Source organism: Somniosus microcephalus, chromosome 3 (genome assembly GCF_052327205.1).
Source record: "Somniosus microcephalus isolate GS21.2 chromosome 3, FLI_Smic_1.0, whole genome shotgun sequence".
Lineage (NCBI taxonomy): Eukaryota > Metazoa > Chordata > Chondrichthyes > Squaliformes > Somniosidae > Somniosus > Somniosus microcephalus.
The window spans coordinates 371,110,529-371,122,644 of NC_140989.1; positions in this window are offsets into that span (position 1 = coordinate 371,110,529).

The following is a 12,116-nucleotide window of genomic DNA, read 5'->3' on the forward strand; positions in this document are numbered from 1 at the left end:
GCGAATCTTACACCCCTCCGACAATGAAGAGCTGCCTCAGTACTGCCTCTCCGACAGTGCAGCACTCCCTCAGTACTGAGCTTCCTACAGTGCAGCACTCCCTCAGTTCTGCCCTTCCAACATTGCAGCGTTCCCTCACTACTGCCCCTCCGACAGTGCAGCGCTCCCTCAGTACTGCCCCTCCGACAGTGCAGCGCTCAGTCAGTACTGCCTCTCCGACAGTGCCGCGCTCCCTCAGTACTGCCACTCCGACAGTGCATAACTCCCACAGTACTGCCCCTCCTACAGTGCAGTGCTCCCTTAGTACTGCCCCTCCGACAGTGCAGCACTCTCTCAGTACTGCCCCTCCGACAGTGCAGCGCTCCTTCAGTACTGCCCCTCCGACAGTGCAGCACTCCCTCGGTACTGCCCCTCCGAGAGTGCAGTTTTACCTCAGTACTGCCCCCCTGACAGTGCAGCGCTCCCTCAGTACTGCCCCTCTTGCAGTGCAGCGCTCCCTCAGTACTGCTCCTCCTACAGTGCAGCGCTCCCTCAGTACTGCCCCTCCGACAGTGCAGCACTCCCTCAGTACTGCCCCTCCTACAGTGCAGTGCTCCCTCAGAACTGACCCTCCTACATTGCAGCGCTCGCTCAGTACTGCCCCTCCTATAGTGCAGCGCTCCCTCAGTACTGCCCCTCCGACAGTGCAGCCCTCCCTCAGTACTGCCCCTCCTACAGTGCAGCGCTCCCTCAGTACTGCCCCTCCGACAGTGCAGCGCTCCCTCAGTACTGCCCCTCCGACAGTGCAGCGCTCCCTCAGTACTGCCCCTCCAACAGTCACAAGGTCATCAGTGAACCAGTTTGGCTTTTACGACAATGCCACAACTTCATGCTCACTTTTACTGTCACCAGATTTTTATTTACAGATTTATTTTAAACAGCATTATAGAATCAGCCAGCACTGGAGGAGGCCATTCTGCCCATCGTGCCTGTTCTGCTCTTGGAAAAAAATATTCAATTGTTCCACAGCGGAAGCAGCAATGCTAAAGCCAGACCTAAGCAACCCCACAATTAACGGATCAGATCAAAGCTCTGCATCCTGCCACATCCAGTCGTGAATGGTGGTGGACCATTAAGCCACTGTCTTTACAGAAAAGGAGACAAATAGCTTCCCCGAAATGCTAAGGAGCCAAGGGTCTAGTGAGAAATGGGATTAAGGTAAATTAGTAAAAAAATAGAGCTGGAGAAGTTAATGGGACTGAAAGCCAATAAATCCCCAGGGCCTGATAATCTGCATCCCAGAGTGCTAAAAGAGGTAGCCATGGGAATAGTGGATGCATTGGTTGTCATCTTCCAAAATTCTATAGATTATGGAACAGTTCCTGCAGATTGGAGGGTGGCAAATGTAACCCCACTATTTAAAAAAGGAGGGAGAGAGAAAACAGGGAACTACAGATTGGTTAGCCTAACATCAGTAGTAGGGAAAATGCTACAGTCTATTATAAAGGATGTGATAACAGGACACTTAGAAAATATCAATGGGATTAGACAAGGTCAACATGGATTTATGAAAGGGAAATCATATTTGACAAACCTACTGGAGTTTTTTGAGGATGTAACTGATAGAATAGGTAAGGGAGAACCAGTGGATGTGGTGTATTTGGACTTTCAGAAGGCTTTCGATAAGGTCCCGCATAAGAGATTAGTGTGCAAAATTAAGGCACATGGGATTGGGGGCAAGGTATTGACATGGATAGAGAACTGGTTGGCGGATAGAAAGCAAAGAGTTGGAATAAACGGGTCGTTTTCCGAGTGGCAGGCAGTGACTAGTGGGGTACAGCAAGGATCGGTCCTAGGACCCCAGCTGTTCACAATATATATTAATGATCTGGACGAGGGAATTGGATGTAATATCTCCAAATTTGCAGACGTCACAAAGCTGGGTGGGAGGGTATGCTGTGAGGAGGATGTCGTGAAACTCCAGTATGATTTGGACAGGTTGGGTGATTGGGCAAAAGCATGGCAAATGCACTATAATGTGGATAAATGTGAGGTTATCCACTTTGATGGCAAAAACAGGAAGGCAGATTATCATTTGAATGGCAATAGATTGGGAGAAGGGGAAGTGCAAAGAGACCTGGGTGTCCTTGTGCACCAGTCGCTGAAGGTAAGTATGCAGGTGCAGCAGGTGGTTAAGAAGGCAAATGTTATGTTGGCCTTCGTAGCAAGAGGGTTTGAGTACAGGAACAAGGATGTCTTGCTGCAGTTGTACAGGGCCTTGGTGAGACTGCACCTTGAGTATTGTGTGCAGTTTTGGTCGCCTTATCTGAGGAAGGACGTTCTTTCCATGGAGGGAGTGAAGCGAAGATTCACCAGGCTGATACCTGGGATGGCAGGAATGACGTATGAGGAGAGATTGTGTCGATTGGGCTTATACTTACTGGAGTTTAGAAGATTGAGGGGATCTCATCGAAACCTATAAAATTCTGTCAGGTCTGGACAGACTAGATGCAGAAAGGATGTTCCTGATGGCGGGGGAGCCAGAACCAGGAGTCACAGTCTAAGGATAAGGGGTAAGCCATTTAGGACTGAGATGAGGAGGAACTTCTTCACCCAGAGAGTGGTGAACCAGTGGAATTCTCTACCACAGAAGGCAGTTGAGGCCAGTTCATTAAATATATTCAAGAAGGAGTTGGATATATTTCTTAAGGCTAAAGGGATCAAGGGATATGGGGAGAAGGCAGGGACAGGGTACTGAATTTGGATGATCAGCCATGATCTCGTTGAATGGCGGAGCAGGCTCGAGGGGCCGAATGGCCTACTCCTGCTCCTATCTTCTATGTTTCTATGAAAATTGGTTAACAGACAGGAAACAGAGAGTAGGAATAAATGTCTCTTTTTTGGGGTGGCAGGCGGTGACTAGTGGGGTACCGCAGGGATCAGTGCTTGGGCCCCAGCTACTCACAATATATATCAATTATTTGGATGAGGGAACCAAATGTAATATTTCCAAGTTTGCTGACGACACGAAAGTAGGTGGGATTGTGAGTTGTGAGGAGGAAGCAAAGAGGCTTCAAGGCGATTTAGACAAGTTGATTGAGGTGTCACTGAACGGCTGCAGAACATTCTGAGGGGGGAGGGTAAACAGCCAGAGGTCGTGGTCCCAACGACATAGGTAGGAAGAGGGATGAGGTCCTGCAGGCAGAGTTTAGGGAGCTAGAGAAGAGGTTAGAAAGCAAGACCTCATAGGTAGTCATCTCCAGATTACTAGCAGCGCCACGTGCCAGTGAGTACAGAAATAGGAGGATAGAGCAGATGAATGCTTGGCTGGAGAGAGGGTGTAGGAGGGAGGGCTTTAGATTCCTGAGGAATTGGAACCATTTTTGGGGGAGGTGGGACCTCTACAAGCCAGATGGGTGGCACATCAGCGGGAACGGGACCAATATCCTCGCGGGAGGGCTTGCTAGTGCTGTTGGGGAGGGTTTAAACTAGCTTGACAGGGGGATGGGAACCTAAGCATAGAGTCAATAGGGAGGGAAGAAAAACTGGAATTGGAAAACAAAAATGTAGAAAGTAAATTGGAAGGCCAGAGGAATCAAGGGCCAGATAGTGTTGGCTTGCAAAAATAGGCCTGTGAATCAAAGCCTGAATCCTCTAGTCTTTAAATATATTAACCAAAGCTGTAGCGAGGGCTGTAGTACTAGAAATCATATTCAAAGGATATTTAGCTTCATGTATTAGGAAATATATATAAAATGAACATATAGCATTTAGGTAGCTGCGAAGCATGATGGGATACTTGACCATCATATTAACCCTCTTTAACTGTAGAAACAGCATATTTACTAGAACTTAGGGGGAGAAATTCAGTGGGCTGCACCACCCGTTAGCACCTTAAGAGGGCGATAAGTGGGGCGCGAACCAGCTAGCGCCCGGGCGCGGCGATACCTGCGCCTCTCGCGAAATTGAGCGGACATTTAGCGGCAGCGCTAAACCGCAACGCCCACTCAGCGGCGCGCGCAGATCCTGAATTCATTTCAGTGCAACGCCCTTGGTGCGCCCCGGACCGGAAATTCAGTGGCGCCCCCCTTCTTTCCGCCTGTCGCACCCAACGACAGGTTGACTGGAACAGTTCCCAGTCGCTGTGGGGCTGGGGGGGCGCTATTTAAAGGGGGCTATTCCTGGCTTCTTTGTGGTAGCTTCTGAGAGAGAGAGAGAGATATTTGCAGAGAGACAAAGGGAGAGAGCTTTCTGCATTGAGTCAGCGCTCGCTGAGGTACTTCTGGCTTCTGACCAGAACTTTGTAGTTGCTTTGCTTTTTCACTGGCATAACCTTGAGTGGCCACATACTATGGGGGCTGCAATGGATGGGAACGTCGTGCTTCTCCATCACATTGAGAGGGCTCAGAGACGCCGAGAGAGAGTGCCAATCATGGCCAGACGGAGGAGGGCCAACAGGCGTTGGCACACGAGACCTTACGCTCCCAGGGTTTTCCGCCAAGAGTTCTCATACATCAATATGTCTGAGGAGCAGTGTTTTCAGGGGCTGCGATTCAGCAAGGAGGTGGTCACTGAACTCTGCCACCTGCTTCAGCCAGATCTGCAGCCTCAACTGAGGAGCAGGACGTCTCTGTCGGTGGCAGTGAAGGTAACAGTGTCTCTCAACTTTTATGCCACCGACTCCTTTCAATCCGCTACTGGGGACATTGCCAATATCTCCCAGTTCGCGGTGCATTGCTGCATCCATCAAGTCATGAATGCCCTCTTTAAAAGGAGACGACAGTACATCTCCTTCCCCATGACCCCGGACAAGCAGCAAGAACGCGCAATGGGCTTTGCAAGAATAGCAGGCTTCCCCGTGGTGCAGGGCGACATTGACTGCACGCATGTGGCTTTGCGGGCGCCGCAAGAGAATGCCGAGGATTTCCGCAACCGAAAGGGGTTCCGTTCGTTGACAGTCCAGTTGGTCTGTGACCACAGACAGCTGATACTAGCTGTCAATGCCCGCTTTACAGGCAGCAGCCATGACGCCTTCATCCTGTGCCAGACTTCTGTGGCAGACCTTTTCGAGGCATCGGCTCACCCAGAAGGCTGGCTTCTCAGGGACAAGGGCTATCCTCTGTGCACCTGGCTGATGACCCCGCTCCGTTCGCCCAGCACCCCTGCTGAAGAATGATACAATGAGAGCCATCAAGCTACCAGGAACATCACTGAGCACACAATCGGCGTGCTCAAGCAACAGTTCCGCTGTCTGGACCATTCCGGAGGAGCCCTTCAGTACTCACCTGAGTGAGTCTCCTACTTCGTTGTTGTGTGCTGCATGCTGCATAACCTGGCAATCCTCAGGACTCAGCCAATGCCACCAGACATCGGAGCACCAGCAGAGGAAGAGGAGGAGGAGGAGGAGCAGCAACACCAAGACATCAGGGAGGCACAAAGTGCAAGGGCCGTCTGTCAAAGGCTTATCGCAAGTTGCTTCTAGGCCCCCTCTGAGGGAATGGCTTCTGCCATTCAAAGAACCTGAATGGAACTGTCCCGCAACCCCTAAGCCAGTCAAGGCAACAATTAGTTCAAAGAGCAAACATGCACATTCTGAATAAAGACACTTCTTTATTTAACAAACTGTGTACCCTTCCTGCATGACAAAGAAATGGAAAGAAACCCCCAAAAAAACAGCCAAAAACATAACTAGCTCTCACAACCTGGAGACAATGACCAAAACAGTAACAAAAATATGACCACGATCCTCGGCCTTCAATAAAACAATTAGCAACATTTTGCCACACCTCCTACTTTTTGCCCTTCGAGGGCGATCTGCTTCGCTTGCGAGATTGGCCCCTTCCCGCCCTGCAGCTCCTCCGTATTGGGACCCCAGTGGCTGCAGCAAGGCTGGGGGAATGCTGCTGAGGGTCAGAAACTGAGACTGCAGATGCCCTTGAGGGACGGCCTGGACCAGCTCTGGGCCTGGAGGGCCCGGCTGCTGACTGCTCCAACTCTGCATGGGCGGCAGCAGTCTGTCCTACAGGTGGTGGCAGCTGCAGTGGAGAAGTGACAGTGCTGGCAGCAGGAATGCTGTCATCCTGAGAGAGGACAGCAACTCCCTGTTCGGCCGACACACTGGCACTCCCACGGGGCAGCACTGCAACATGTGGGGCAATCTGCTGGAGCACAGATTGCTGGCCTGCTGCGGCACGGTGAGGGCCCCGGGGAAACCTGCCTGATCCAGCGAGGGTGGCAGCAGTCAGTGCTCGTGTGGCCTTAATCTGCGTCTGCATGAGACCAGCCACTGACTGCATTGCAGCACTAAGCAATTGCGTGGCAGCTGCCTGTGCTGCGCCGACATCCTGGACACTCCGTGCCAGTGGCTCAATGGATTCGAGCATCCTTGCCACTGCAGCCATGAGCTCAGTGTGCCTCTGCTCCGCCTGGGCGCCCATTTCAGCAAGGAGCCGAACCTCTTCTGCGCTCACTGTAGCAGGACTTGAGGCCATACTCTCCCTCCGGGGAGAAGTGCCCCCGAGCTCCCCTACCCCCCTCGCATTGCTGCAGCCCGCTGGGTCCTGGAGCTTCACTCTCATCAGACCATTCCCCCCTGCTCCCCTCCAGGGAAGGTGTGTCCCCAGTATGGCCATGGGCTGCCTCGGCAGGGGGTTGCACTGATGGTCCGGCTTCCTCTTCCTCCTCGCCTTCAGATTCACTCCCAGTGGCAGCTTGAGGGCCCGCCTCCTCACCTGGTGAATCAGCATCTGAAAGCAGGGAGGTACAAGAGTGGCTTTAGTGTGAGGACAGGGTGGCAGCGAGGGAGGCATGAGTGCTGCTATGTACTGATTTGGCTCAAAAGTGGCAAAGGATGCTGGTGTGAGGAACAAGTGGAAGGAGAGAGGTCAAAAAGGTGATGACCTTACCATTGCTGTCCATAACGGGGTCGGCATCTCCAGTGGCGACGGAGCCAATCATCCGGCCTGCCATAATCCGCTGGACTCGCTGCTCCAGATCGGTCAGGGCTTGAAGGTGAGGCCGGCCTCCCCCGGTCCGTTGCTGCTGCCTCCTGTTATGCGCCAGCTTGCCCTGCAAGAGAAAGGACGGGCTCTGATCTTGGCTGCACTGCCTCCCATGGTGGAATAGCCCTTACAGTGTGCAACCCTGATCTTGGCTGCAATGCCTCCCATGGTCGAATAGCCCTTACAGTGTGTAAAGTGCTGAATGTGCGTGTGAGTTTCCTGAAAGGGCCATAGGTGTTGGATGAGTGCTGGGCATTGGGGCTTTCAGGACCCTTTGGCCATAAAGTGAGGTGGCCATGCAGGGATGAAGAGGATTCTGAAAAGGGCACTCATCCTGATGACCCGAGTGAGGTAGTTGAACTTCTTCCTGCATTGCACAGGGGTCCTAGGCACCATGCTGCTGGAGGTCACTCTGTGAGCCACCTCCCTCCAAGCTTTGCGATAGTCGCTGGGCAGCGGCCTCCTGCCACTGTCCGGGTACAGGAGAGATCGCCTGCGCTCCACCGCGCCAACCAAAGCCTCCAAGGCCCCCTCGCTGAACCGCTGTGCTCGCTCCCTGGCCCTCTCCATGTTCCTTGGCTTAAGTATGGGGCAACAGGTCTGTCCAGGCCAAGATTCAGGGCTCCGATGCGCAGGGTGTGGCTGCAATTCAAGATCGACCCTCCCCTTTAAGAGCCGACCGGCGCCAGCATGTCTGCATGCAATCGATAACTGACAGCACCTGTGCTGCGCCTGCCCTCGGAGATAGCGCCTTGCTCCTCCGGATTAGCGCCTTAAGACAGTCGTGCAGCGCCTGTTTTAGCGCTCCAATCACCTCCTGGGGCGAAGGAGGCCAATTCAGCAGTAGGTGGCGATAATTTGCGCCGGGCGCAAAATTTCACGCCCGGCCGATACTTACGCCCCAAACGGGGCGATATCGAATTTCTCCCCCTTAGCCTCTGCCTTTGTTGTTATCAGTGTTGCAGAAGCAGTGTTTAATGCAGCTAGCCTTCTGAGAGATAAGGGGAACTGAGCTTCATAGGGAGTCGGCCATTTTTATCTCTGCCTCAAACACCTTATCTTCCTTTGTAATGTCTGCTCGCAACCAAAAGCGGACATGGTTTATCATCTCAAGAATTAAGCGACCTTGCTCACAGAAGCTAGAAACTAGATGTTATGCTGTATGTCAGAACACTTCAGGGCGGCTCCTGACATTGAGTGACTAATCACGCCAACCAATAAGGGAGTGACGGTAGTGACGCTGTTTGTATGTGTATGCCTACTTTTGCAACTTAATGGGCGTTACCTATCGATAGGTATATTAATGCTTGTAGATTGTATTTCGTTGAGAGGAAAGGTTTGATTCTGAGGAAGTCAGCCTCTCTCCCTTGCGCACAAGCTTTCTAGCTATTTACTAATAAAACTTTTACTTTGTCAGCAGTTCCGTCTCCGTGTGGTTTTGCTCCAAAAATTCGAATCTAACAATTGGTGTCAGTAGTGAGACACTGGGTGCGCAGGGAGCAGGTAGGACGTAGTTTGGTCCAGTTGGAGGGCAGCGACGAGACTGGAGTCTTGGTAAAAGTCTCGGTATGAGACGGTTGAGTCAGGTTTTTCCTGAGTAACTCGAAGCAGGGGTGGACCCAAAAATAAAGGGCCCCTGGTAAGTCCCTCGAGAGCGAGTCGCATTCGCCACGGAAGCACCTGCCACTGTATTAAAATTATCCACATAGTTAAATTACTCCTCACGGAGACCACGGATTGACAGAATTGACTAGACCTGCATGTGTATTTCTAATTTACAGTATAAGCTGATTTAGAGTATAAGGTGTTGAGTTTGTGCCGATTAAAGTATAAGATTAAAGTGAAGTAAGTTAAAGCATAAGATAGAGCATAAGGAAATATAAATGAGTGATGGAGAAATCCCTTTCACCGGACGTTCCGGCCATGGCCACCAGTGTCACTGTTGTAAAACCGGGTCCAAGAGGCAAATTTGAAATACCAAAGTGAAATGATTAAGAATGGGTGGAAAGAAACAAGTCCGTTAGTTGATCAAATTGTTAAGGCCCTGGAAGCCCAACAAAACAAGACCCCACAACCTACGTGCCCCACCCCCGAATATAACCATATCTGCCCTTCAGCACCGCCTCAATCTGGGGCCGGGGAAATCCAAACCCATGGCTGGCCCCCATCCGGATGAATCCGGGAGTGAATGCCAACAATGGAGAAATAGGTAGTAGGGGCGATATGAGAGAGTCCCAGCCTTTCACGCCCCAAGAAGGATCTAGCGTTGTCCTTCTCCCGAGAGGGTTCAAGCACTTTTACAAATGCCACAACCTGTCACTGTCTCTGCCCTGCGGAACGTGATGGGGATTGTTCAACTACTGCCGCACATACGTAGCCGACTTCATTGAATTGGCAAGTCTCTTAAATAACCTCCTAAAGGGAGGGTCCCCGGGAGAGGCATGTCTGGATTGGACACCTGAGGCAGTCAAAGCCTTTGATATGTTCAAAATCACTTTGGCCAATGCACCTGCCCTGAGTCTCCCAGACCCTGCAAAACCCTTCCACCTGTGGAACTGGGTGGGCATCCGGGCGTATAGTGCGGTGGTTGGACAATTCCAGGATAATGAACCGCACACTAAAACAGTCCATCACTAAGGCTATTTCACAGAACCGGGAGGGGATGGCACTCCGTCCTCCCCGCAATGGTGTTACCCCAAGACGCACCCCCACAAGGTATGGGGGACACCTCTCCATTCCAAACTACCCTCCTGACGCACCTACGTATGCTCAGTGAGGCCAATCAGGCCAATCACCTTTCGGGTTCAACACTTACAGGAGGCACAGGATGCCAAAAAGATTGGAGGGGGGGGTTGGAAAACACCCCCTTGTGTGGGACAATGGGTAATGGTTCAGCGACCGGTTCGAGGTATTTTTGAGCCACAGTGGGATGGACATAAAAACTGACTGTAAAAGCTTTTATAGATATGTGAAGAGAAAAAGATTGGTGAAGTCAAGCGTAGGTCCCTTACAGTCAGAATCAGGGGAATTTATAATGGGGAACAAAGAAATGGCAGACCAACTAAATACATATTTTGGTTCTGTCTTCACAAAGGAGGACACAAATAACCTCCCAGAGATGCCGGGGAACACAGGGTCTGATGAAAGGGAGGAACTGAAAGAAATCAGTATTTGTAGGGAAATGGTGTTAGGGAAATTGATGGGATTGAAAGCCGATAAATCCCCAAGGCCTGATAATCTACATCCTAGGGTACGTAAGGAAGTGGCCCTAGAAATAGTAGATGCATTGCTGATCATCTTCCAACATTCGTTGGAATCTGGAACAGTTCCCATGGATTAGAGGGTAGCTAATGTTACCCCACTATTCAAAAAAGGTGGCAGAGAGAAAACGGGGAATTACAGACCAGTAAGCCTGACATCGGCAGTGGGGAAAATGCTCGAGTCCATTATAAAAGATGTAATAGCAGAGCACTTGGATAACAGTGACAGGATCGGACAAAGTCAACATGGATTCACAAAAGGTAAATCATGCTTGACTAATCTGGAATTTTTTGAGGATGTAACTGGTAGAATAGATAAGGGAGAACCAGTGGATGTGGTGTATTTGGACTTTCAGAAGGCTTTCGATTAGGTCCCGCATAAGAGATTAGCGTGTAAAGTTAAGGCACATGGGATTGGGGGCAAGGTATTGACTTGGATAGAGAACTGGTTGGCAGACAGAAAGCAAAGAGTTGGAATAAACAGCTCTTTTTCCGAGTGGCAGGCAGTGACTAGTGGGGTGCTGCAGGGATCGGTCCTTGGACCCCAGCTATTCACAATATATATTAATGATCTAGACAAGGGAACTAGATGTAACATCTCCAAATTTGCAGATGACACAAAGCTGGGTGGGCGTGTGTGCTGTGAGGAGGATGTCAAGAAACTCCAGGATGACTTGCACATGTTGGGTGATTGGACAGAAACATGGCAGATGCAATATAACGTGGATAAATGTGAGGTTGTCCACTTTGGTGGCAAAAACAGGAAGGCAGATTATTATCTAAATGGCAATAGATTGGGAGAAGGGGAAGTGCAACGAGACCTGGATGTCCTTGTGCACCAGTCGCTGAAGGTAAGCATGCAGGTGCAGCAGGCGGTTAAGAAGGCAAATGGTATGTTGGCCTTCGTAGCGAGAGGGTTTGAGTACAGGAACAAGGATGTCTTGATGCAGTTGTACGGGGCCTTGGTGAGACCACATCGTGAGTATTTTGTGCAGTTTTGGTCGCCTTATCTGAGGAAGGATGTTCTTGCCATGGAAGGAGTTCAGCGAAGATTCACCAGGCTGATACCTGGGATGGCAGGAATGACGTATGAGGAGAGATTGGGTCGATTGGGCTTATACTCACTGGAATTTAGATGAATGAGAGGGGATCTCATTGAAACTTATAACATTCTGACAGGACTGGACAGACTAGATGCAGGAAGGATGTTCCTGATGGCGGGGGGAGTCCAGAACCAGGGGTCACAGTGTAAGGATAAGGGGTAAGCCATTTAGGACTGAAATGAGGAGGAATTTCTTCACCCAGAGATTGTTGAACCTGTGGAACTCTACCACAGAGGGCGGTGGAGGCCAGTTCATTAAATATATTCAAGAAGGAGTTGGATATATTTGTTACAGCTAAAGGGATCAAGGGATATGGGGAGAAAGCAGGGACCGGGTACTGAATTTGGATGATCAGCCATGATTGCATTGAATGGCGGAGCAGGCTCGAAGGGCCGAATGGCCTACTCCTGCTCCTATCTTCTATGTTTCTATGTTTCTATGACCCTTCCAGATCCTCCTTAGTACAGGTACCTCAGTTTGCTTGAAGGGAAAATTTGATGTAAGGTGGACACTGGAGCCAGATTAAGCCCGTGGTGACGCTCGGGGAAGAAATTTCCCCTAACCCTCAGGACCCCTAGGGCTGAGGATAAAAAAAACTGCCGAGTGTGTGTTCATTCATCTTCAGTGTACTGTCTCTTTAAAAGCCTGTGCTTCCCTCTTCAAGGTCGCAGGCTGCGCGCGCTCTCCCTCTCTCGAGATTGTGACTGCTGCTTGAAGTTGTGATTGAAGTTGCATGGAGTGTGTGTGTGTGTCAACTAATGTGCTATGTGCGA